Source organism: Sapajus apella, unplaced genomic scaffold (assembly GCF_009761245.1).
Source record: "Sapajus apella isolate SASKATOON/1434 unplaced genomic scaffold, GSC_monkey_1.0 scaffold49, whole genome shotgun sequence".
Taxonomy (NCBI): domain Eukaryota; kingdom Metazoa; phylum Chordata; class Mammalia; order Primates; family Cebidae; genus Sapajus; species Sapajus apella.
This window is the reverse complement of record NW_022436989.1, coordinates 2828888-2853578: the sequence shown is the minus strand read 5'-3', so window position 1 is coordinate 2853578 and position 24691 is coordinate 2828888. Positions and strand designations below refer to the sequence as shown.

The 24691-nt window shown below is 40.0% G+C and overlaps 1 protein-coding gene and 1 long non-coding RNA gene across 5 annotated transcripts in view; both read right to left on the bottom strand.

Moving 5' to 3' along the window:
- The window catches only part of SMYD3 (SET and MYND domain containing 3), a 709642-nt gene that overhangs the window by 118891 nt on the left and 566060 nt on the right, over positions 1–24691 (bottom strand). The window lies entirely within an intron of this gene.
- Positions 10367–23421, bottom strand: LOC116526124. The gene is made up of 3 exons (XR_004257981.1): positions 22210–23421; positions 22036–22037; positions 10367–10380 (listed from the first exon to the last, which is right to left on the bottom strand). It is a non-coding gene; the product is annotated as an uncharacterized LOC116526124 (long non-coding RNA).

Here is a 24691-nt window from a genome sequence, read left to right as displayed (position 1 = left end):
CTAGAGGGAAGAGAAGGGCTTGAGCTCCCGGCTGTGTGATGTAGAAACCTGCGTGCTCTCTGCTACACCACACTGCCTCAAATATCCAAGTACTTGAAGACTGATAGTGAGATAAGAAACCTATTTACTCTTTATTGCTCCACAGGGCAGAACTAAGACGCTGATGAAAATGAAAAGAGGCAGCTTTTGGCTCATGAGATTATCTAACTTTACCATCACAGTTGCCCAAGAGTGGAACACTCTGCTCAAAAAGAGTGTGCTGAGATCTCCACTAAAGACGCTCACATGGCCTATGGATACCCACCTAGGAGAGACATCGTCAAGGAGATACTTGCCCTGGGTGGGTGGGGCCTATAAGGGCCTTCCAATCCTAGGTTTATGGGCTCCCACGAAACAACTCTCCTAAGTTTATTACTTATAAAAATCTACAGATCTCCAATAGCATAGTGGGGATAGCCATGCTTTTGACCAGTCTAGAAAACTCACGTATCTAAGTATACCAGCAAACCAACAATGTTACTCAAGTATGGTTTCATAACCTCTGGGATGTGTGCGTTCTTGGAGGAGGAAAGAATACCAGGGGCATGAATTGCATGCAGAAAGCAATCTATCATGAAGACAACTGAAAATATTCATCCTGTCTTTCCAGTGGGGGTTTACATGTGAGTTTGTAAGTCTTGGTATGAGAAAGTAAGGTAGGTCATACTCAATATTAAAAACTATTGGAGGAAGAGAAGGCAAGAATATCCCCTCCTGATAGCCAACTGTTTAAACTACTAGGAAATTGTTTTATGAGTAAAAGTCATTATGAAGCATCAGTAAAACAGAGTCTTGGCATGTCCCAGAGAGCTTAACTCAGTGCTACGCAAGTAACAGTATTTATTGACATATTCACTCACGCAACACAAATTTATTAGGCACTGCATTGGGCACTGAGGAAAAAACACAGAACAAGATTCATATGGTCATTCTTCCTTTCCTCACAAGTGAGCAAATACACAGCAAATTAAAAAAGGTATGTCATGTTTGCTAGTGCAATACTGGAAACAAAGACAAAGCGGAAAGTATCCAGGAGGGAGGCACCTGCTTGTCATAGGAGGGTCAAGGATCTCTCCCCCAGGCCGTAAGGTTGAAGCTGCAAGCTGAAGAATGATGATGAACCAGGCAAGCACAAAGCTACAGGAAGATGATTTTGGACAGAGGGAAGCCAAGTGCAAAGGCCCCAGGACAAGAAAGCACTCGGCATATTCTAGCCGTGAGCCTGAGCCAAGACTGGTAAGGTGAACAGGCCAGGCCACACAGGGGCCTGCCGGTCTTGTTAGGGAGGATGGATCTCCCCTCCACGAAGGCAGAAAGTTGCCCAAGCACTACCTCCTGAAACATTCTCTGGCTTTGCAAGAAATCTAAGTTCCAAGGCAACAGTGTGGACACAGGCAGACAGCTTAGGGACACTCCTGCAGTAGTCAGACAAGAGCAAGCGGTGCCGAAGAAATGCTCACAGGATTATCCACGCTGCCGGAAGAGCAGAGAGGATATAAGTGACAAGTGACTGCTGTCAGTAATGAGGTCTTGACTTCATTCTGGCATGCTGCTTGGGAAACACCGGTTGGATTTATTAACCCAACCGTGGATTGCCCCAGACAATGGCTGCTAAAGCTTTTTCTGGTCTTTAACAAAAATCTCCCGTTTATCTTCTGGATTCTCAACTCCTTAAGTCATCAAACCTTCATCTCATGTGAAAAGAGAGCCTATCTGTGGCCTGAATTACTAAAATAAACCAAAAATCAATTTATAATTTCGGGTAATAGTTCTAAACCTATTTCCAATCATGTCGGGGTGGGAGGTGCTGAGATGAAAAAGAGGACCAAATGTGAGAAGCCGGCAATGAAGACTCTCAGTCAACAGTTTAATGACTAACTAACTAACTAAACAAATAAATGCGCTAGAGTACCCCTGGGTCCCAGTTCTTATTCAGCTACACATCTGTTCTGCAATAGAATGAGGGCGTTAATTACTTTTCTATGACATGTATGTGTTTTGTGAGACACCACATTGCACTAGTTAATAATGATCTACCTTCTGTTGACACAAAACGTTTAAATTAATAAAAAAAAATTGAAATGATACATCACATAGCAAAGCATACTTAACTGAAAGGCCTGATGGCAGAAGCAGTAATTTTCCTCAGAAGAAACTGAGATGAGCATGAAAAGCTCAATCAATAAAGAGACTTCTATGGGCAGACTGTTTTCAAGAGCACATACTTTGTAGAAAGGATAGGCTGCGCTTTGCTAATAGCTAATATAGCAGCACTGTGATTGTTAGAGAAATTGACACTGATACCCAGTAACTGCCCATAATTGACATTATTAGTAATTTTCCATTTAGATCTGTCTGTTCAATCTTTAGAGTCAGAAAAGACAGATATGAAAAGGGTATAAACAATCCCTTGAAGCTCTAATAATACTAAAAAAATCCTTGTGCTCTTCACCGAGTGTACCTTTGGTAACTAGATACTAAACCAACAGCACTATGGAAACAGTTTATTTTTTCCAAACTATATAAGCAGTATTAGATTACCTTGGAAAAACTGAGATAGTAGTAAAGTGGGCTCCCAGCACAAAGACGGAAGACATACTCTAAATAAACCTGACAAGAGGGTTTTGTCCGAGTCTTGAAACCACCCAAAGAAAGCCTGAAACCCAAAACATCCTGTAATGATTTTGCTATTTTCCACTTATTTTAGGTTAAAAAACAAAAGTCTATCACTTATCTTGCATTTTTAAATTCGTTCTCACTTCTCTCTAATGGGAAAAAAACCCCAAAACATTGGGGATGGAGTCAAGAAGTTTATTTCCTGTATAATAATTTGATGCTTTTGGGGTGCCAACGCTGAAGGACCTGAAGGAACTATTGCTTCTTTCCGACCATTCAAGCCCCCTGTTCTTCACTGTCCTTCACAGTTTAAAGCAGGCTTTATCCATGGAGGCCCACGGAAGATCATGAAACGTACATGGACCTGACACTAAGAATTTAGGCATAAATCTAACAAGATTCATCTTTTTCTAATTTCTCCCTATTTTTTGGCTTTTCAGGGAGCTTAAGATACTAGAGTCTTCTTCTAGGCTTTTGAGTACGTAGTAGATATTTAGTAAATGCTAGTTGATTGTCATGTGAATCAACAGGTAAAGGTGAAAATGGCCAAAACCCAGGGTGGGTGATTTAAAAATGAAAAAAATATCCAATTTTATAGGGTAAAGTTTTGTGGGTTTTTTTCCCTTTAGTGGTAGGATGTCTAATATTCCCATGTGATCTCAAACATTTTATTTATACAGGGATATCCAAGTCAGAGGATTCCAGAACTTGAGGGCTAGGAAGCTTTTTAGGAATGCAGAGATCAGAAAGATGAAAAAGACTGTTCTTAGAAGACTGTACAAAAGAAATGCCACCATATGTTTAAAAAAAATAAAAGCCCAGAAGGTCAGCACCTCTAATTCAAATACCTACGGTTTAGTCTTTCTCCCAATCTTGGCGAAGCCTGAAAACTGCAGGTCTCCCTGTGATGCAGCATGGGTGTCTGCGGTAAATACCTGAGGTTCATTGTTTCATGCCAGGGAAATAGAGGACGCAGACATACAAAGCGATTTTTAGAATGGAGGTTTAATAGGCCAAAGAAATAAAACAGAACAGCTCTCTTTTCTGCAGGGAGACAGGGGCACCCGAGTGGGTCTTCTGGTTTTGTGGTGAAATGCACCGGGTTTTTACAGATGAGCTTGAGGAGGCGGTGTCTGATTTACACAGGGCCTGAGAGATTGGTCGGACCAGGTGTGATGTTTGCAAAGCACTGAAGAAGCTGGCCATCCTCCGCTAGTCTTTTATTATATAGGTCTCTATCCAGCTGATGGTCATGTTGTGTGTTCCTTATTGTACACGTGGTTGACAAAGAAAAGGCAAGATGGAGCCGCCATGCTGAACATGCCTGGTCCCCAGATAGCCTTTTCTTATGGCACAGCTGCCGCATTCACCCATGCAAGTTTCCAGCTTGCTTATCTATGTCTGCAGCTCGATTTTACAGGCTGCTTTTTGTTAGAAAAGAAGTGATTTGGGGGCTGTTTTTCATTCAAGGGAAAACCTTACTGAGGACTTCTTACCCTCACTGTCTGCCCAACAAATTTCTTTTTAACTCCTATATCAACCAGATAAGGCCCTCCCTTTCTCCTGCAGTCTGAAGAGTTTGTATGCCCTTAATCCTTCCTTACAGTTGTATTTTTCTACAGTGTTTCTCTATTACAGGTTCTCTCTGTCCTTTTTTTTTTTTTTTTTTGAGACGGAGTTTCGCTCTTGTTACCCAGGCTGGAGTGCAATGGCGCGATCTCGGCTCACCGCAACCTCCGTCTCCTGGGTTCAAGCGATTCTCCTGCCTCAGCCTCCCAAGTAGCTGGGACTACAGGCACGCACCACCATGCCCAGCTAATTTTTGTATTTTTAGTAGAGACGGGGTTTCACCATGTTGACCAGGATGGTCTCGATCTCTTGACCTCGTGATCCACCCGCCTCGGCCTCCCACAGTGCTGGGATTACTGGCTTGAGCCACCGCGCCCGCCCCTCTCTGTCCCTTTTTAAGTTATGGGGCAAGCCGCATAAAAAAGCTCATGGTCTTTTGTTGAGCTGAAAGGCAATGATATAAAATTAAGGAGGTTAGTATTCACAAATTTTACAATGATTTAACCGACCTTATTCATAACATGAAGTAGTTGTAAGAAGCAGATATTCATTTACTATGATGCCAAACTAAGGTAATTTTCCTTATCCTCTGAGGCTGTTTGTTACTCCCACTGGAGTACTCAGGCATGTTGAATGGAGCCTAATTGTTTAGGAATAATTAACGTGTTTTTATTTCAGTCGTAGAAAACATAATTCATTAATTGGCTGCTACTTTATGTGTTCCATTTTAAAAGGCACAATAAATAAGGAATTAGCATAAGAAGGTATTGAAAAAATGCCAAGATTGACTAAATTCTGAGAAAAGCAAGATGATTCCAAATTAAGGACAGGTAAATTTATTATATAAATGAGTTTAATGACAAATGTGAAGACAACTGTTTTATAGGCCTTTAGCTACAGCTTTCAAATTTTAATGTTATAGACAGGAAAGCATTATCAATGCTTTAAATTCCAGGATTCTAATTTATATATCAAAACAAGAGACAGAGAAAGTCCATATCTCTCCTTACTTATTGAGAGTTCTTAGGCCGGGTGCGGTGGCTCAAGCCTGTAATCCCAGCACTGTGGGAGGCCGAGGCGGGTGGATCACGAGGTCAAGAGATCGAGACCATCCTGGTCAACATGGTGAAACCCCGTCTCTACTAAAAATACAAAAACATTAGCTGGGCATGGTGGCGCGTGCCTGTAATCCCAGCTACTCTGGGGGCTGAGGCAGGAGAATTGCCTGAACCCAGGAGGCGGAGGTTGTGGTGAGCCGAGATCGCGCCATTGCACTCCAGCCTGGGTAACATGAGTGAAACTCCGTCTCAAAAAAAAAAAAAAAAAAAAAAAGAGTTCTCAGGGTCTGCAAATGACTTGTCAACCAAGGTTGAAAGAAAAGGAAACGGAAGATACGCTGACGGCTGCAAATGAAGCAATACAACATCCCAATTACGGGGAAGTACAGCCAGTTTAGAGACCATCACGCCCTCTCCTCAGCAATTAATACTCAGTACAATTGGTAAACGTTCTACAGAAACAGCCTGTAAACAGATGAGTATCTGAAACAAAGCATTTGGCATATCCCCGGGTATTAATTGAACCCAAAAGCATCTCATTCTTTGTGGGGGAGGAGGAATGCTTCCATCACAGATATGCATAAGCAGCTCTCTACAAGCCCTTCTTCTGGGTGTGATGACGTGAGAACCAAGCTAATGTCCTTGCCTGGTATTTGAAATTTGTATTCTTCTTCTTTGGGCAATCATTTCTGACTTCTTGTTTCTACACACACATTCTTCTGGCTGTGGCTGGTCGAAAGCCAACCCTCAGTGTTCTTCAATCTTCAATGGCTTCCCATCCCTCCATGATGAAAATACAGCCCATGCATCGCCTCCCCACTGCTAGCCTTACCAGTCCCTGTCCCGCAGCAACACTCAACCATTCACAGTTCCCTGATGTGCTGTATTTCACAAGCCTCTGGGATATTCCACAGGGTGTGTCCCTGGCAGAGGCCTGTGAACCAGAGCAATTCCATCTTGAAAGAGGGCTGTGTAAAATGAGGCTAAGACCTACTGGGCTTCATTCCCAGATGGTTAAGGCATTCTAAGTAACAGGATGAGATAGGAGGTCAGCACAAGATACAGGTCATAAAGACCTTGCTGATAGATTGCAGCAAAGAAGCCAGCCAAATCCTACCAAAACCAAGATGGCCACGAGTGACCTCTGGACACCCTGTCTACACTCCTGCCAGCACAATGACAGTTTACAAATGCCATGGCAACATCACGTTACCCTATATAGTCTAAAAAGGGCAGGCATGAATAACCCACCCCTTGTCTAGCATATCATCAAGAAATAACTATACAAATGTGCAACCAGCAGCCCTCGGGGCTACTCTGTCTACGAAGTAGCCATTCTTTTATTCTTCTACTTTCCTAATAAACTTGCTTTCACTTTACTCTATGGACTCACCCTGAATTCTTCCTTTCATGAGATCCAAGAACCCTCTTCTTGGGGTCTGAACTGAGACCCCTTTCCAGTAACATCCCCAGACTCATTCTCTTTGAAACTATCTCTGAAAATTCCTCTACAAGCTTTATGACTCAAGTCAATGTCTCCTCCTCCATGAAGCCCTTCTAGACTGACCAGGGAGATTTTTTTCTCTTTCATTGCCACGACACTTCAAACAGGCTTTCATTAAAATAATTGGCATACTAAATTAAACTGTGTGTCTGGGTATCTATCTCCACATTAGAATGGAAGCCACCTACAGGAAGGGGACATCTTTGAATCTCAGGATTCCTATAGTTAGCATATGATATGTCTCATGTCATAAAAATACTTGAGGAAGGAAGAAAGGGGCAAAAGGAGGGAAACGGAGGGAGGGAGAGATTCAAGCGGGTTTGCTGAAAGACTGGAGATGAAAATAGTAATTATGGGTGAGTAACAGGCAAAAAAAAAAAGGAGACTTGAGTCTATTTAAGTTCTAAGTAATATCAGAAGTCTTATTTCCAGAGAGTTAATGTTCAAGCTATAAACCAAAAGGACTTCAACCTAATTATAGTCCTTGTTGAGGTGAGTGAGGGCTCCTTGGACTCTCCACAGTAGCGAATGCGTCAGTCTCTCCTTACATGATGGACCTGTCGAGTAGTCTCACCCAAGTGGGTTGTAAAAGCACTGGCCAATGCCTGCCTAGGATCTTGATCAGACATTTTAATTTAAATATACTAAATTATTCAGTAAAGCCAACCCAAAATACACATTTTTCCTGTTTACATTTCTAGAATTCTATTATCTAAAGAGCTTGAGAAATTGGATAAAGATAGTATGTGAATTACTTGAAAATGAAGAGTAAATAAATGGAAGTTATCTTTCAAGAAAAATAAAGGTAAATAAATAGATTGGTCTGGAAGTTCCCTTTGGATTTATTTTACCTTTACTTACCTGTTACCCTTGCTTCCATAACCATGGGTGGCACCCACAGTGCTTCATCCAAACCACTGCCCAGGATTCCGAAACTGGGATTTTCTGGGCCTAGTACCACTCAATTTGTGAGTGACACAAGTCTTATCTCCTCTCTGCAAAATGATATTAACCAGATGCCTGTTTCTTCTAACTATTTGAATTTAACTGACTCTTTCTGACAAACCACTTAGCTTCTGTGATATTTTATGGATCTAGTACAAAGTATTCTCTCATGTCTACCTTTTAAGTTCTGAAGGTATGCAATCAATAGCACGTAGAAAGAGCCCAATCTGAGTGTCATTTCAGCAGGTTCTGAAGACACAGTGAAGAAATGCATGTGTTTTCCATCAACCATGTCTACCTGAAGCCCAACAGCAACTTTTCAGAGCAGAGGAAGAGGAAAATGGAACCACATTTAGTCACCTACCATCCCTGATACACAGAGCTGCATTACACATTCCCTGTAGCTCACCAATGCCACCTATTCCCCAGCTTCATTCTTCCAAGGAGTCAGCATCACTAGGGAGGGCAGTTAAGGACAATATAGATAGCAAGTGCCAAGATAGTTACTGTGAAATTTCACCTCTTTCCATATTCCAACAGTGAGCTGTTAGTGGAACTTTGTGGTAGAGACCTAGAGGATTCCAAAGTTTGGTGAGTTCAAGCATGTCATGGTTTAAAGGCTTTGACGAGTACGATGGACCAAAAGTATAAGCCTCCAAGTTCACGGCTGAGCCCAATGAACAGATAAGGGGGAAATTTATTTTCTGAGTAAAATACAAGTTATTTTTGAATGGCACCATGTCCTCTTAATTTCTACACAGACTAAGGTAACAGAAGCGATTAGAATACCTTTCTCCTTCTAGGGCTTCCTTCCTATTGACACTGGAGGAGCCAACCACAGGTTTGCATCAGAGCCTGCAGCTGCTCATTCCCACCGCAGTGGGAGCCACTCTCCACCAAACCTGCAGCCCTGAAGTCGTGACCAGTGAAGAGACCTGTTTCCAGACTTAGGGCCAAAGTGTGGGTGACCTCACACCTACTGTAATGAAGAAGGACTAAATGGCAAGAGAAGCCTTGTCTGGTCTCTGTCCCATGGCATTTTATTGTTCGTTTCATTGTGAGCACAAGAGTCAAATGTGGTCTCAGAAAGAAACAATAATTCTTACACGACAAACTCTGAAAGAGACATCAATACAATCCCTATCAAAACACCAATGACATTCTTCACAGTAGCAGAAAAACAAATCCCCAAATTTATATGGAACCACAAAAGATCCAGAACAGCCAAAGACATCCTGAGCAAAAACAACAAAACTGGAGGAATCACAGTACCTGACTTCAAATTATACTACGGAGCTAAAGTAACCGAAACAGCATGGTACTGGCATAAAAACAGATACACAGAACAACGGAAAAAATAGAGAACCCAGAATGAAATCCATACATCTGCAGCGAACTCCTTTTTGACAAAGGTGCCGAGAACATACACTGGGGAAAGGACAGTCTTCAGTAAATGGCGCCAGGAAAACTGGATGTGCAGAAGAATGAAATTAGATCTCTATCTCTCACTATATACGACGATCAATCAAGATACATTAAAGACTTAAATTTAAGACCTCAAACTATGAAACTGGTCAAAGAAAACAGGGGGGAAACTCTCCAAGACATTGGTGTGGGCAAACATTTCTTGAGTAACAACCCAAAAGCATAGGCAACCAAGACAAAAATGAACAAATAGGATCACATCCAGTTAAAAGCTTCTGCACAGCAAAGAAAACAATTAACAAAGTAAAGAGACAACCCACAGAACTGGTGAAAATACCTATAAACTACCCATCTGACAAGGAATTAATAACTAGGACATATATATATAAGGACCACAAACAACCCAACAGGAAAAAAATCTAACAATCTGATTAAAACACGGGCAAAAGATCTGAAGAGACATTTCTCAAAAGAAGACATACAAATGACAAACAGGTATAAGAACATCCCTCATCATCAGATAAATGAAAATCAAAGCTACAATGAGAAATCATCTCACCCAATTAAAATGGCTTTGATCCAAAAGATAGGCAATAACATACACTGACAAAGTTGTGAAGAAAAGGGAACCCTCGTACACCATTGGTGGTAAATTAGTACAGCGACTATGGAAAACAGTATGAAGGGTCCTCGGAAAACTAAAGTGGAACTACCATATGATCCAGTAATCTCACTGGTGTGAACACACACAGATGAAAGGAAATCAGTGTATCAAAGACATCTCCACACTCCCATGTTTACTGCACCACTATTCACAATAGGGAAGATGTGGAAGCAACTTAAATGTCTCTTGATAGATGGATAAAGAAAATGTGGTACATATACACAATGGAGTACTAACCAGCCATAAAAAAGAATGAGATCCTATCACATGCAACAGCATGGATAGAACAGGAGGACATTATGTTAAACTGGCTGGATACAGAAAGATAAACTTTGCATGTTGTCATGCATTCATAGGAGCTAAAAATTAAAACAATTAAACTCATGGAGATAGAGAGTAGAATGATGGTTACCCAGAGGCTGGGAAGGCATTGGGGAAGGGAGAGACGTGGGGATGGTTAATGGGTGCAAAAATATAGTTAAACAGAATGAGTAACATCTACTATTTATTACAACAGGGTGACCACAGTCTACAATAATTTATTGTACATTTAAAAATAACTGAAGAAATATAATTGGAATATCTGTAACACAAAAGAAATGACAAATGCGTGAGGTAATGGATACCCCATTTACCCCGCTATGATTACACACTGTATATGCCAGTATCAAATATTTATCTCATGTACCCATAAATATATACTACACACCTCCTATGTACCCATAAACATCTGAAATTTCAAAATACAAAAATAATGTTTATGAAAGAGGTATTGGTCTCTTGGGAAACAAAGTGCAGAGAGCGCCCGGGATGACATCTACTTTGTCCAGGAATCTGGGGGGAGGGGAGCAATGGCCTGGATGTCCCTCTGTGCAGTGCCACGCAAGCTGTCTTCTTACTCAGCTGAGCTTCCCTCCCTTCTACTATCTACACCCCTCAGTGACAGCCATGTCAGGAACTATCGGGGTGAACAGGCCAGCATGATTAGTGATGAAGGATGATTAGTGACATGCTCCCAAAGACTGCACAAAGGTCAGCTTACTTCTCAGGGAGAAGAGCCCAGGTTAGGAAGTGCAGGAGAACAAGCCAAGGAGAATACAAGAATGAAAAACACGGCTGAGCATGGTGGCTCACACCTGTAATCCCAACATTTCAGGAGGCTGAGGCAGGAGGACTGCTTGATCCCAGAAGCTGGAGACTAGCCCAGGAAACATAGTGAGACACTCTCTCTCTACAAAAAATTTAAAAAATTAACAAGGTATGGTGGCACATGCTTGTAGTCCCAGCTACTCGGGAGGCTGAGATGTGAGGATTGCTTGAGCCTAGGAATAGGAGGATTGCTACCAGGACTAGGATGATCACACCCCTGCACTTCAGCCTGGGTGAAAGCATGACACCCTGTCCCAAATAAAAAAAAAAAAAGAGAGATAAAAGAAAAACACCAACCACCCCAGCACAGTGACCACTAAAACCAAACCAATCAAGAGGTACTAGGCACAGAAAGGGGGGAAGGAAGCAGAGACTACTAAAAATTCCAACAGGAAGAGTTAAAAAGCTGTTTAGATTATGTGACTAATTCAGAGACTCTGATCAGCAAATGATGGGAACTGAGGATGCTGTATTTCTTGGAGCTTCCCAATTTGATTATTTCCCCACGTCATTCAATAATAATAATGGCTACCATTATCAAGCATCTAGCATCTTCCAAGCCACACCTATATTATCTAGTTATCTAATTGAACCCTTAAAATACCTTGCAGGTTTAGAGTATTCTCATTTTACAAAAGAGAAAATTGAGACCAACATAGGGAAAGAAACTTGCTAATTTCAAATGCTTAGTAAACAGCAGAAACCAGAACCATCTATCTGCAAAGCACATGCTCTTTCCCCTGTATCAAGCTGTCCTCTTACCCACCACTTGGATTTTATCTCTCTGGCCAGTTGCTGATGCTCTAGAATTAGAACCCAGCTTCTGCTAAATCTAATTCTGTACTCTTTCTATAATACATAAGATACTGACTCAACAAAGGGAGCCGGAATCATTGGCTATCCATATACAAAAAAGAACATTATGCATATACATACATTAACTCAAAATCTATCAAATACCTAAACATAAAACATAAAACTATAAAATCTACTATGAAACATAGAAAAAATATCTCTCTCCTCTTGAATTAGGCAAATATTTTTAGCTATGGCTTCAAAAGACTGATCCATGAGAGAAAAATACTGAAACTATTTCAACATTTAAAACTTCTGCTCATCAAAACTTCTGCATTTCATTCTGTGAAGAGAATGAAAAGACCAGCTGCAAACTAAGAAAAAAAATATGTAAATACATGTTCAATAAATGACCTCTGTACAGGATAAAGAAACCTCAGAATTCAATAATAAGAAAACACCCAATTTTTAAAATAGACAAAAGATTTGAACAGATATATCAAGAAATAAGATATACATATGGCACACAAACACATGAAAAAATACATTACAGTACTGCAAATTAAAACTACAATGCAACATCACTACATTAAATTCATTAGAATGATTAAAAACAAAAACAAAATCTGACTAAAACAAGTGCTGGTGAGGATTTGGTAACTGGAACTCTCATTCATTGTTGGTGGGAATTCAAAATAGTAGAGGCTACTTTGAAAAAAAAAGTGCAGCAGTTTCTTAAGAAGTTAAACATATATTTACCATACAGCCCAGCAATCCCACTCCTAGGTATTTGTCCACATAAAATAAAAATTTGTATTTACACAATAACCTGTATGTGAATGTTCACAGTGACCCGGTTGACAACCACCAACACTGGAAAACCACCCAAATATCCTTCATTTAGAAAAACAAAGCATGAAACAGCCACACAATGGAAGAGTACTTGGCAGTAATAATGAACTAGTGAGATTATATATTATAAATGTGTATAAAAAGAACATGGCTGAATATGAAATACTAAGCAAAAGAAGCCAAAATGAATTGGTTGGTGAATTTATGACATTTTGGGAAAAGTAAAATAGTAGTGACAGAAAGAAGATCGGGGTTAGCAGGTGCTGGGAGTGGGGGATGGGGATCGACACACGGCAGTATGAAGGAATTTGGGAGTGGTGGTGATAGAGCTGTTCTCTGTCTTGATGGTGGGGGTGGTCACAGGCTGTATCCATTTATCCAAGTTTGTAGAACTGTAGACTAAAAAAGGGCGAATTTTACTGAATGCAAATTATACTCCAATTCTTTAAAATGATAAGGAAGTATCTGTTACTCATATCATTATAGAAACAGCATAGTAGAGAGGTTAGGGCTATATTCTTGAAAGCTCCAGCTGCCTCATCCACAAAATGGCAGTAAGAGTAACCCTAACTTTGATATGGTTGTAGAGATCAGTGAGATGAGACATGCAGAGAACTCTGCAGAGCACCCAGCACACAGTAAGTGCCCCCAAAGCTTTCGCAGATATTCTAATTCGCACTGTTGTCTGAAGAAGAATCACCCTATTCTACAACACTTCCTGAACACTACTGTGTATCTGTGTGCCATGTGTTGGGCTGGGGACAGTACTTGGTACACAAGAATACATGCTCTGTGTCACATTAGCTGTCATCACTGAATCTATCCTCTGAGCTGGAGCGCTATGAAGCCAAAAGACAGTATAGAAGAATGTCTGCGCAAGAACTAGAAACGTGAGATGAATTCACGTCACCACAAATTGTGGAGAGACCATCTTTCCCCCCTGAGGTGGACTTCTGGACACAACAGAGCCACACGAAGGAGCCTGTGAGCACAGCTGCCTGTCCTCCGGGGAGAAGGCAGTGATGAAGCGCCACACACCCTGTGATGTGGTGAGCAACCAAGTCCAAGCAAACACAATAGCTACACTGTTTATTTCTCAGCCAACTTTACAGCCCACTGCAGCATGCCCAGAAGCCTCTCCCAGTATGTCACAGCAGCACTGCAGATGCGATTATGGGGTTATGAAGTCAGTAAACTCCTTTCCTCACTTAGACATGAATTTAACAGAGTCTCATTCACTCTTGGGGAAACACATTTTTCTGGTTGTCTGGAGAAGACAGGCACAGGTAACATAATGTTAGGTTTTGACAACTTAAAAATGGAAATGAAAACACACACACACACACACACACACACACGCACATACGCACACACGCACGCACTTTCTCTCTCTCCCCACTCCTTCAATTCTCTGCCAAATCTTCCTAAAGGCAGTATAGTTTGGTTATGATGAAAACTTTACAAACAAGAAACATTCTGCTCAGATTGTCAAAACTTAAAATTGGGAAGCATGCAGAGCTGGCTGGGCTCATCATCCTCATCATCCTACCGTGAGACAGTTCTACTTACCATCAATTTAGCAAAACAAAATCTTGGTTTACTAATGACCTTTAAGTAATTGCTCACATTTCAAATAGACTCAGTTACCATAAAACCTTTTTCTTGGGCTGAGAACTTTCATTTCCTTTGACTATAGTTTTAACTCTAACATTCCTTCATTTTGTCTTCTTCAATCATTGCTTCTTCCTTTCACTCAAACCTGCCTCCCCCGCCCCCCATTTTCACAGTTTAAGAGGCACAGCCTGGGTGACGTACAGCACAACTCAAACCTCCCCCACCCCCCGTTTTCATGGTTTAAGAGGCACGGCCTGGGTGACGTACAGCACAACTCAAACCTGCCCCCGGCCCCCGTTTTCATGGTTTAAGAGGCACAGCCTGGGTGACATACAGCACATACATGAACTGAGGCGGCTCCCACACAGCACCAGCACAAGTCACTTCTTTGCAGAAGCTGGGCCACTTCAGGGCTGCGTAACTCACAGGTGCTGTGGAGGGTCTCAGAGGAAATCAAGGGAAGGCAATTCTGTGTTGCAGAAAAAGAGCTTTTCTGAAAAGAAGCTGAAATAATTACCAAAGAAAATAATTAGCATTGTTTTATATTGACAGAAGAAAATGAGAGGAAACAGGCTTAGAATTGCAGCGTCAGGGAACGAGAAGTTTAATAAGGCTTCTCCCCACCACAGAACCATTTATTAAACTGTTTCCAGAATGGACACATTTTCAGAATGATCCTACTCAATCTCTGTTCATAGAAGGCTCTGTGATAAAAGAAGATATAGATCCTCTGCTCCTCGGACAGCTGAGACTGTGTAAAAGACACACACATACTAAGAAGCCCTCAGGAAAATTCCATCACTAACTTCATGGTTTTTCTTTGCCTCCAAAGACTTAGATTCTTACCTATGTACCAAAAAGCAAACTGCAGACTTTCAGTCAAGATGCTGGAAGCTCCAATGCTGAAGCACTCCCTTCTACTCTAAACTCATAGTAATGACAGGTAAAATATAAACACAAAAACCAAAAATAGCTTTGCCAAGTCAGAAATAAAAAAAGAGGCAATTATCTCCCTGGACCAAACTTAGAACCGAAATGCAAGGCAATAAACGAAGCTGCAGCTCCAGGGCCTGAGGTCTGGAAGTGGGCAGCCGTGGCTGCAAGCTGAGCTCTGGTGGTTAATGGGAAATAAAAATGTTTCGTGTAAGCAGCCTTAAAGCTTAAAGCCAGAGAATGCGGTGAGGCACCCTTGCTTGAAAAAAGAGGCTGGGGGGAGGGACGACAAACAAACACACACACACCAGGGTTGATGACCCATTGCCCCGAGCTAAATATTTACAGGAAGCTGTGGTCCTGAAGGGGCCAGAAGACAAACAGAGCCATGCTCTCATATCTAGGGACACAGCCATGATGCCACCATCTAGGCAACCACATCTGCACCAGCCTCAGCATCCCCAGGGCACAAGAGTCCACATGCCATGAAGTTCTGGTTTTGAACTGGAGGCTGAGGGGCTTGGGGGAGGCAAAACTACCAGACAGACGGGAAGAGCACAAAAGGAGAGAAAAGAACAAAACTAAAAACTGTCCACTGAAAGTGAGCCTGCCATACAAAATTCCAGAATACTGAGTAGAATGCAATGCTACAGACGATGACCAGCTGAAAACGAGCAGAACACACATTCCCTCCAGCGAAATAAACTTTATGGAACTAACACTTAAACGAAGTGTGACTGAACAACCAAAGAGACAAATAAGGTAGTAGTGCATTAAAGTAAAAAAGAAGTCAGAAAACCAAAATGCGCAGAAATAAAACACAAATAGAGATATAAAAAAAACAAATTTGAAATCTTGGAAATAAAAATTAGTCTTTAAGCCAAACCAGTAAGCAGAAAGTCTCCCTAGCACCTGACTTAAGGGACCTTTAAGTTTACAAACGTGGACAGAATGCCAGAAGCTAAAATGGGTTCTCTCTGAGGAGGATGATGTGGGCAGGAGCAGGAGAGGGAAAGGGTGCCATTAATTTCAACTGGGTTAGAGTACTTTAATATTTCAAACTATATACACGTATTACTTTAATATAAATCTAAACAGGAAACGTAAAAGCCCATTTGCAAGAAATAACACTAATGATGGATTACCTGAAGGACAGGCAATCATTGCTTTCCTCCACAGAGACTATATTTTATTCTTGGAGAGATATGATCTTATTAATTTGGCTGGGTGTGGTAGCTCACGTCTGTAATCCCAGCACTTTGGGAGGCCAAGGCGGGCAGATCACTTGAGGTCAGGAGTTTGAGACAAACCTGGCTAACACAGTGAAACCTCATCTCTACCAAAAATTATAAAAAAAATTAGCCAGGTGTGGTGGTGTGCGCCTCTAATCCTAGCTACCTGGGAGGCTGAGGCAGGAGAACTGCTTGAACCTAGGAGGCAGAGGTTGGAGTGAGCCACAATTGTGCCACTGCACTCCAGCCTGGGTGACAGAATGAGACTCCAACTCAAAAAAAAAAAAAAAAAAGTACAACTTGAGAGTATGTCATTCTGCTATATTGAGAAATATTATAAAACTCAGTGACTTTACTCATTGTGAAAGTCCAATAAGAATGCTTTGTGAGTGCCTCAGGCTTCGGTGCAAGGAAAAACTGCTCTGGCTGTGTTTTCATTCTTAGGGCTACTGTAAATTTTAAAAGTACTCTTTTAGGTTTGGCTGCTGATACGTTAAGAGTAAATTCATCATTTATTTCTAGCTATCATATATCGCTTCTTGGTCTTTTGGTTAAGATCAAGTGTAGTGTTTTTAGCTATCACATAAAGGGTCATAGAGTATGAATTCTGGACGCTAAACTGCTTTTGTCTTATTCTTTGTCACTTTTCTTTCTCAAAAATAAAATTTATTGCTGTTGTATTACATATGCAAGTATATACATAATACACACGTGTATGTATTTTTGTGAATGTGTGTGTGTAAGCTACTTCAAAATCTTTTGGGTGGAGGAAACAGTCTCATTAGATAAAGGAGACTGGTATTTTGAAAAACAAAAAGGGAACAAAAGTAGGTTGAATGTTGGGGTCACGACTTTGGAGAGCACTGAATGCCAGCCTAAGAGTGTGAAGTTTATCCTGAACACGAAAGATGATGCTTAATGCTTGAAAATTTCTGAGCAAAGTAATAACATGGGAACAGTGGTATCTGGGAAGGTTTACCTAAAATAATGTGTGCCACGGATGAAAAGAATGAAATTGAGAGCCAGGTGAATAAATTAGGAGCTATTTCAATAATCTAGCAGTGAGGCCACAGGGCTTTGGATAGATTGATAGATATGGTGTTTTAAAATAATTAACAGGACTTAGGAAAGAAAAATTGGCATGGCAAGTAACTATAGTTTGTTGTTGTTGTTGTTTTTTCCCAACAAGGCATATGACATCCAAAGCAACATGCTATGTTCTAGTCACAAACTTATGGAAACAATCAATTCCATTTGGTCTGTTCAGCTTCTATTGCTGAACAGAATCTATTGGATTCTGACCTGGGCAAGCCATGAGAACTCAGATCATTCCAAAACCTCCCTTAGAAGGTAAGTTTTATTTTATTTTTTCCAGAAATTAAGCTGCAGCTGATAACAAATGACAACTCTATACATGCAAATTATACTTGCTATTAAAAGGGTTCCTACCTTCCTGAAACCTGATACTGTGCAAGTCCAGTAATATGCAGATGTAGGCACATAATAAATATTGCTTGATGCAGAAAACTGGTGAGGTGAATTTTCTAGGTTCCAAGAAAAGCAGAAAAATAGGCTTGGAAACTTTAGGAACTGAAATTTAATTTTGATTAAACCAATGTTGAATTTATGATCTCTTGGGAATGGACTAAGCTGAATTTACCTCTGTATTATTTTTTCTAGGCAAATCAACAGTACAGACATCTCAGAGGAGTGTTGACATCACTAAACAGAACAAAATTCTCAGATAGAGACTTAAAAAATAACTGAAAAATTAGCTGCAAACTTAGTTTATAGTCTCATCTGTGCACATCTTCATCTACTCTCTTCCACTGGAAAACATTTCATGGAAACTGGGAAAGCCCAAAGGCTATCTAGTCTAATTCTTTTGTATTACAGAGGATGCAAATCCAGGGAGGTTCAATGACTTGCCCAAGACCATTCTGTTTATTAGACAGATACAGCATGGAGTATAATCCAGCAGAGTAATCAAGTACTGTTTTGATTACACCATTTGACTCGTCTCAATATTTGTAATGGTCAATGTTATATGTTAACTTGAGTGGGCCACAGGGTGCCCAGATACTTGGTTAAACATTATTCTTAGTGTGTCTGTGAGAGTATTTCTGTATGAGCTTGCCACTGGAATTCACAGATTGAGTAAAGGAGACTGCTCTCTCTAATATGGCTGGCCCTCACCTAATCAGCTGAAGGACTGAGTAGAACAAAAAGGCAGACACTCACTCAAGTAAAAGTAAAAGGGAATTCCTCCTGGCTTACTGTTTGAGCTGGACTGATCAGTTCTTGGAACTTGGGCCTGTCAGCTTTTGGAATGGAACTTACACCACTGGCTCTCCTGGTTCTCAGGCCTTCACACTTCTCCTGAAACTATACTATGGCTCTTCTGGGTGTCCAGCTTACCAGCTGCAGATCTTGAGACTTCCTAACATCCATAATCATGTGAGACAATTCCTTAAAATAAATCTCTCCCCCACCCCACTCCATCCTGTTTGTTCTGCTTCTCTGGAAAACCCTAAGTTTAATATTAAATAAACTTTTAGCTCAATGCAGAAAATGGGTATGGTAGACACTGTGAACTAGCAACCCCAAATCCATTTAACCCCTGTTTTCTCTTGTCTTTCTCTTGTATAAAGACTAAAAAGCTAAAATAGTTCCTAGCCTCTTATACAGCTAAAGATGGCCACATGACACCATTCTGAATAATAATGTGAATCACATCATTTTGAACAATAAAGTGCGGGTAGACATCCTTAGGAGACCTTCCCTTTGCTCTTTGCTTTTTATTACTCCTTCTTTTTTCTCCAGAGCTCAGACACACTGACTGGGGTTTAGAGGCAGCAGTCATCTTCAGATGGTAAGGACAAACCCGCATGCTAGGGATGACTGAGGAGGAAGACAGAAGGTTTCAGGTCCATGAGGAGATCTGTGAGTAGCTGCTGTCACCCTGGATTACTTCTCCAGAATTCTTAAGACACATGCACCCCACCCACTAAAGCTAGTTTTAGTTACCTGTTATTTATAGCCAAACCCTTTCCTAATGTACTATTGCACCCCAGATTTCACCTGTTACAATGAAACTAAAAGGGCCATGACCACAATATTATAAAATAATTATTCATTCATTCAAGAAATTTCTGAAGATCCACCACACTCACGGCACCTAAGAGGAACTAAATACGAGAGCCTTCTGATTTCCAAGCAAGCATCCCAGTGGAAAGCTATTCCAGGTCACGGTCTGCGGAGGAACCCCAGGCAGTTTCCCATCATTTCTGTCATTCTTGCCTGCGGCAAAAGGCTAACAATAATGTGAATTGAATCTTCAGGAGCTATTAGCAGTGGATTCAACTTTTCCCACTTAATTCCTTTATTTCTACAAGTCCTTCTTAAGGCAAAACTCATCATGTTCACTGACTCCTACAGCATTAGAAAGAGGTCAGGGTCCTTTCTCACGCAGTGACAGCAACGACCTCTCTCGGTGCACGGTTGGCACTGGAGTACAGTGAGTTGTGGTATATTGGCAGGAGCATTAGATTTAGTCAGGAGATCCGAGTGTCACACCTGGTTTTGCCACTTTTTCCTTTATCTTATCCCAGAGGCATATCTCTGAACCTTTCTGAGTTTCACTTCCTAATTTACTTATTAATTACTGAGACCAAAAAAGATAACAAAGAATTCTAACAATGTAGACATTCTTCAAAAGATTTCTTTAGACAACTCAATTATGTGAAATATTTTATATTGGACGTAAAAGTAAGTAGGTCCAATATGAAAAAGGTAAATGAGAAACAGAAGAAAAGTCCATTCATTACATTTAGGGCATTTATTTTGTCTCTCCTTCCTTTCTCAGAAAGTAAAAGTCATTGGATAAGTGATCTCAGTCTAATAATGTGCTGCAGTGGAAAGCTTTATGCAGCAAATGTTAAAGAAACAGAGATGTTATCAAGATGGCCGACTAGAGGCAGCTGGTACTCATCTCTTCCACAAAAAAGAACCAAAACAGTAAGCAGAAAACTACAAGTTAAAGAGAGCATCTGAGAGCAAACAATGGACTTCAGCATGAAAGGGATGGGGACTCTCCAAGGCACAGGGAACAAGAGAAGATAAGCAGCTGTCCTGGCCAGGACCGGCTCAGAGCCAGGAAAAGCTCCTTGCTGTAAGGAAAAGGCAAGCAAGACATCTCCAGTTGCCCACATTACCGCCACAGATGCCCACCATCCTAGCCATAGGAGAGCTGCTCAGTCTCACAGGCCCTGAGCCTAGTACAGGAGTTGACTGGAGTCCATCATGGAATTGTTCCAGAGGGCATTCATGGATTTTAGTCACCCCTGAGGACCCCAGGTGCTGTGGCATGGCACCATTTTGAAAACCCAGTGCCACCAGACTATATTCTGCCCTGGACCCCAGAAGCCCCTCCATTTCTATATCCCTGGAATGCCACCGATATTCCACCATATCCACTCAGAGGGCTGCAGTATCATGAGACCAGCTGGACCAAGTGGTATGGCCAAATATCCAGCACTCTAGTACACACTGTGTCCTATACCCTGGGGACCAGGGAAACCAGTGCAACAGTGAGGCTGCCCCCAAACACATGGAGCTAAAGCACATCTTCCTCAGAGAATGGGAGCTGCCTGCCTGGGGCCACTGCCACCTACAGCAATGCTACCTCTTCAGGGTCAAGAAAAGAGAAAGAAAACTCAAATAAGTAAAATCAGTGAGGAAAAAGGGGAAATGATAACAGATCCCTCAGAAATTCAAAGCATCATGAGAGACTGTTAGGAACAACTGTATGCCAATAAATTGGAAAACCTAGTAAGAAATAGATAAATTCCCAGTCACACACAAACTACCTAGATTAAACTGTGATGAAAACAGAAAATGTGAATGGAACAGTAGCAAGTAATGAGATTGCAACAGTAATAAACTCTCCCATCAAAGAAAAGTCTAGGACCTGATGGCTTAACTGCTGAGTTCTACCAAACATATAAAGAAGAATGAATACCAATTCTACTCATACTATTTAAAAAAAAAAAAAAAAAAAACAAGGAGGATGAAATACTTTGAAACTCATTATATAAAACCAGCATTACCCTGATACTAAAACCAGACAAAGACAGAACAAGAAAAAACTACAGGCTAATATCACTGATTAGCATAGATGCATTTTTTTTTTCATCAAAATTCTGGCAGACCAAATTCAACATTAAAAAGGTCATTTACCATAATTAAGTGGGATTCATCCCAGGGATGGAAGGATGGTTGAACATATGTAAATCAATAAATGTGATACATCACATTAACAGAATCAATGACAAAAACATATCATTTCAATGGATGCTGAAAAAAACTTCAATAAAATTCAATATGCTTTCATGATAAAAAAATCTAAAAAACCTAGGTATGTGAGTAACATACTTCAGAAAAAAGGGCCATATATGACAAACCCCAAGCTAGCATCACACTGAGTGGGGAAAAATTTAAACCCCCTCCTTTACTACCTACTTTTACTCAACATAATATTGGAATTCCTAGCCAGAGCAATTAGACAAGAGAAAAAATTAAAGGGCGTCCAAATTAGAAAAGAATCCTAATTAACCTTGTTCACAAACAGCATGATCTTACATCTAGGAAAACCACAAGACTCCAACAAAAACTGTTAAGCTGATTAATTCAGTAAAGTCACAGAAAACAAAATCGACATGCAAAAATCACCAGCACTTCTATATGCCAACAGCAAATATCAGAAAATAAAGAAAGGAATCCCTTTTGCAACAGCTACAATAAAATAGCATGAACACCTAGAACTAAACTTAACAAAAGAAGTGAGCTCTCTACAATTAAAACTATAAGGCACTGATAAAAGAAATTGAAGAGAACATAATAAACTGGAAAGATACTCCATGTAGATTAGAATATAGTTAAAACGATACTACTCAAAGCAACCTATATTTTCAGCATAATCCGTATCAAAATATTAATGACATTCTGCACATGACAAGAAAAAAGCCATCCTGAAATTTGTATGGAACAACAAAAGCATCCTGAACAAAGAAAATGAAGCTGGAGGCATCACATTACCTGACTTCAAAATGCTATATAAAAGTACAATAACCAAAAGAAGCATGGAAACAGCATAAAAACAGGCACATAGATGGATGGAATGGAAGAGAACAGAAAACCTAGAAACAAATCCACATATTTACAGTCCATGGATTTCCAAGAAAGTCACCAAGAACATACACGGAGAAAGGAAAATCTGTATAGCCATATGCCAAAGAAAGAAACTAGACCCCTCTCTCTCACTATATACAAAAGTTATATCAAAACAGCTTAAATATTTAAATATAAGACCTAAAACCATGAAACTACTATAAGAAAACATTGGAGAAACACTTCAGGACATGAAGCTGGGCAACTATTTATTGAGCAAGACCTCAAAAGCACAGGCAATCAAAGGAAATATAGAAACAAGAGATTCTATCAAGCTAGAAAGCTTCTGCACAGCAAAGAAAATAATCAATGAAGTGAAGAAACAACCTACAGAATTGAAAAAAAATTTGCAAATTATTCATTAGATGAGAGATTAATAACCAGAATATACAGGAACTCAAACTCAATAGCAAAAACCAAATAATCCAATTAAGAACAGGCAAAAGTCAGAATATTTCCCAAAATATTCATACAAATAGCCAACAGCTATATTAAAAAACGTTCAACAATATTAATGGTCAGGGAAATGCAAATCAAAACCACAATGAGAAGCCATCTCCCCAGTCAAAATGGCTACTACGGAAAAGAAAGAAAATAACAAATGCTGGCAAGAATGTGGAGAAAGGGGAACGCTCACACACTGTTGGTGGAATGTAAATTAGTACAACCACTATGGGGAACAGTAAGGAGGTTCTTCAAGAAACTTAAAATGCAACTATTGTATGACCAAGCAATCCTGACACTGGGTATAGATCCAAAAAAAAAAAAAAAAAAAAAAAGAAAAAAAAAAAAGAAAGAAAGAAAGAAAGAAATCGGAATATCAAAGAGATAGCTGCACTCCCATGTTTATTGCTGCACTATTCAAAATAGCCAAGGCATGGATGAACCTAAGTGTCAATCAATGAATGAGTTTTAAAAAATGTAATATATATAGACAACTGAGTATTTTTCTTCTCTAAAAAGTAATAAAGTCCTGTCATTTGCGGCAACATGGATAGAACTTAAGGACATTACATTATGTGAAATAAGCCAGACAGGGCAAGACAAAATATCTCATTTTCTCACTCATACATGGAAAGTAAAAAGAAGCTGATTTCATAGAGATAACAAATGCAATAGTGGTTTTGAGGCTGGAAAGAGTAGTAGGTAGAGAGGGATGAAGAGGGGTTAGTTAATGCATGCAAGATTACAGTTCAATAGAAGGAATAAGATCTTCCTATTGTGTTCAGTTGCACAATAGGGCAACTATAGTTAATAATTTACTGTGTATTTCAAAATAGCTAGAAGAGAAATTTTAGAATGTTCCCAACATAAATAAATTTTTGAGGAGATGGATCTCCCAGTTACCCATATTTGAGCATCACACACTGTATGCTGGTATCAAAATACCACATGTACCCCATAAATATGTACAACTATATCAATAAAAATGTTTAAAAAGCAATAAAGGGCATTTAAATTGCAAAAGAAGAAATCACACTGTCCTCCCTTTGCAGACAACATGACCTTATATATGGAGAAAATGAAAGACCCCACCAAAATACCCTTAGAACTGATAAATTCAGTAAAGCTGCAAGATACAAAATCAACAAGCAAAAATCATCAATGTCTCTATACAATAATGAACTACCTGAAACAGAAATCAAGAAAGTAATCCCATTTACAATAGCTATCCACCCAACAAAAATAGATACCTAGGAATAAATTTAACCAAGGAAGTGAAAGGCCTCTACAGTGAGAACTATAAAACACTGATAAAAGAAATCAAAGAGGACAAAAATGGAAAGACATACTATGCTTATGAGTTGCAAGAATTAATATTGTCAAATGATAATACTATCCAAAGCAGTCTAAAGATTCAATGCAATCCCTATCAAAATACCAAAATACCACAGAAATAGAACAAATGATCCTAAAATTGATATGAAAACACAAAAAACCCCAAATAGTCAAAGCAATACTGAGCAAAAAGAACAAAGCTTTTTATAGAAAACCCCTAAATATATTTTGAAAAAAATATTTTTAAAGTAGGCATCACACTACCTAATTTCAAAATATTCTACAAAGT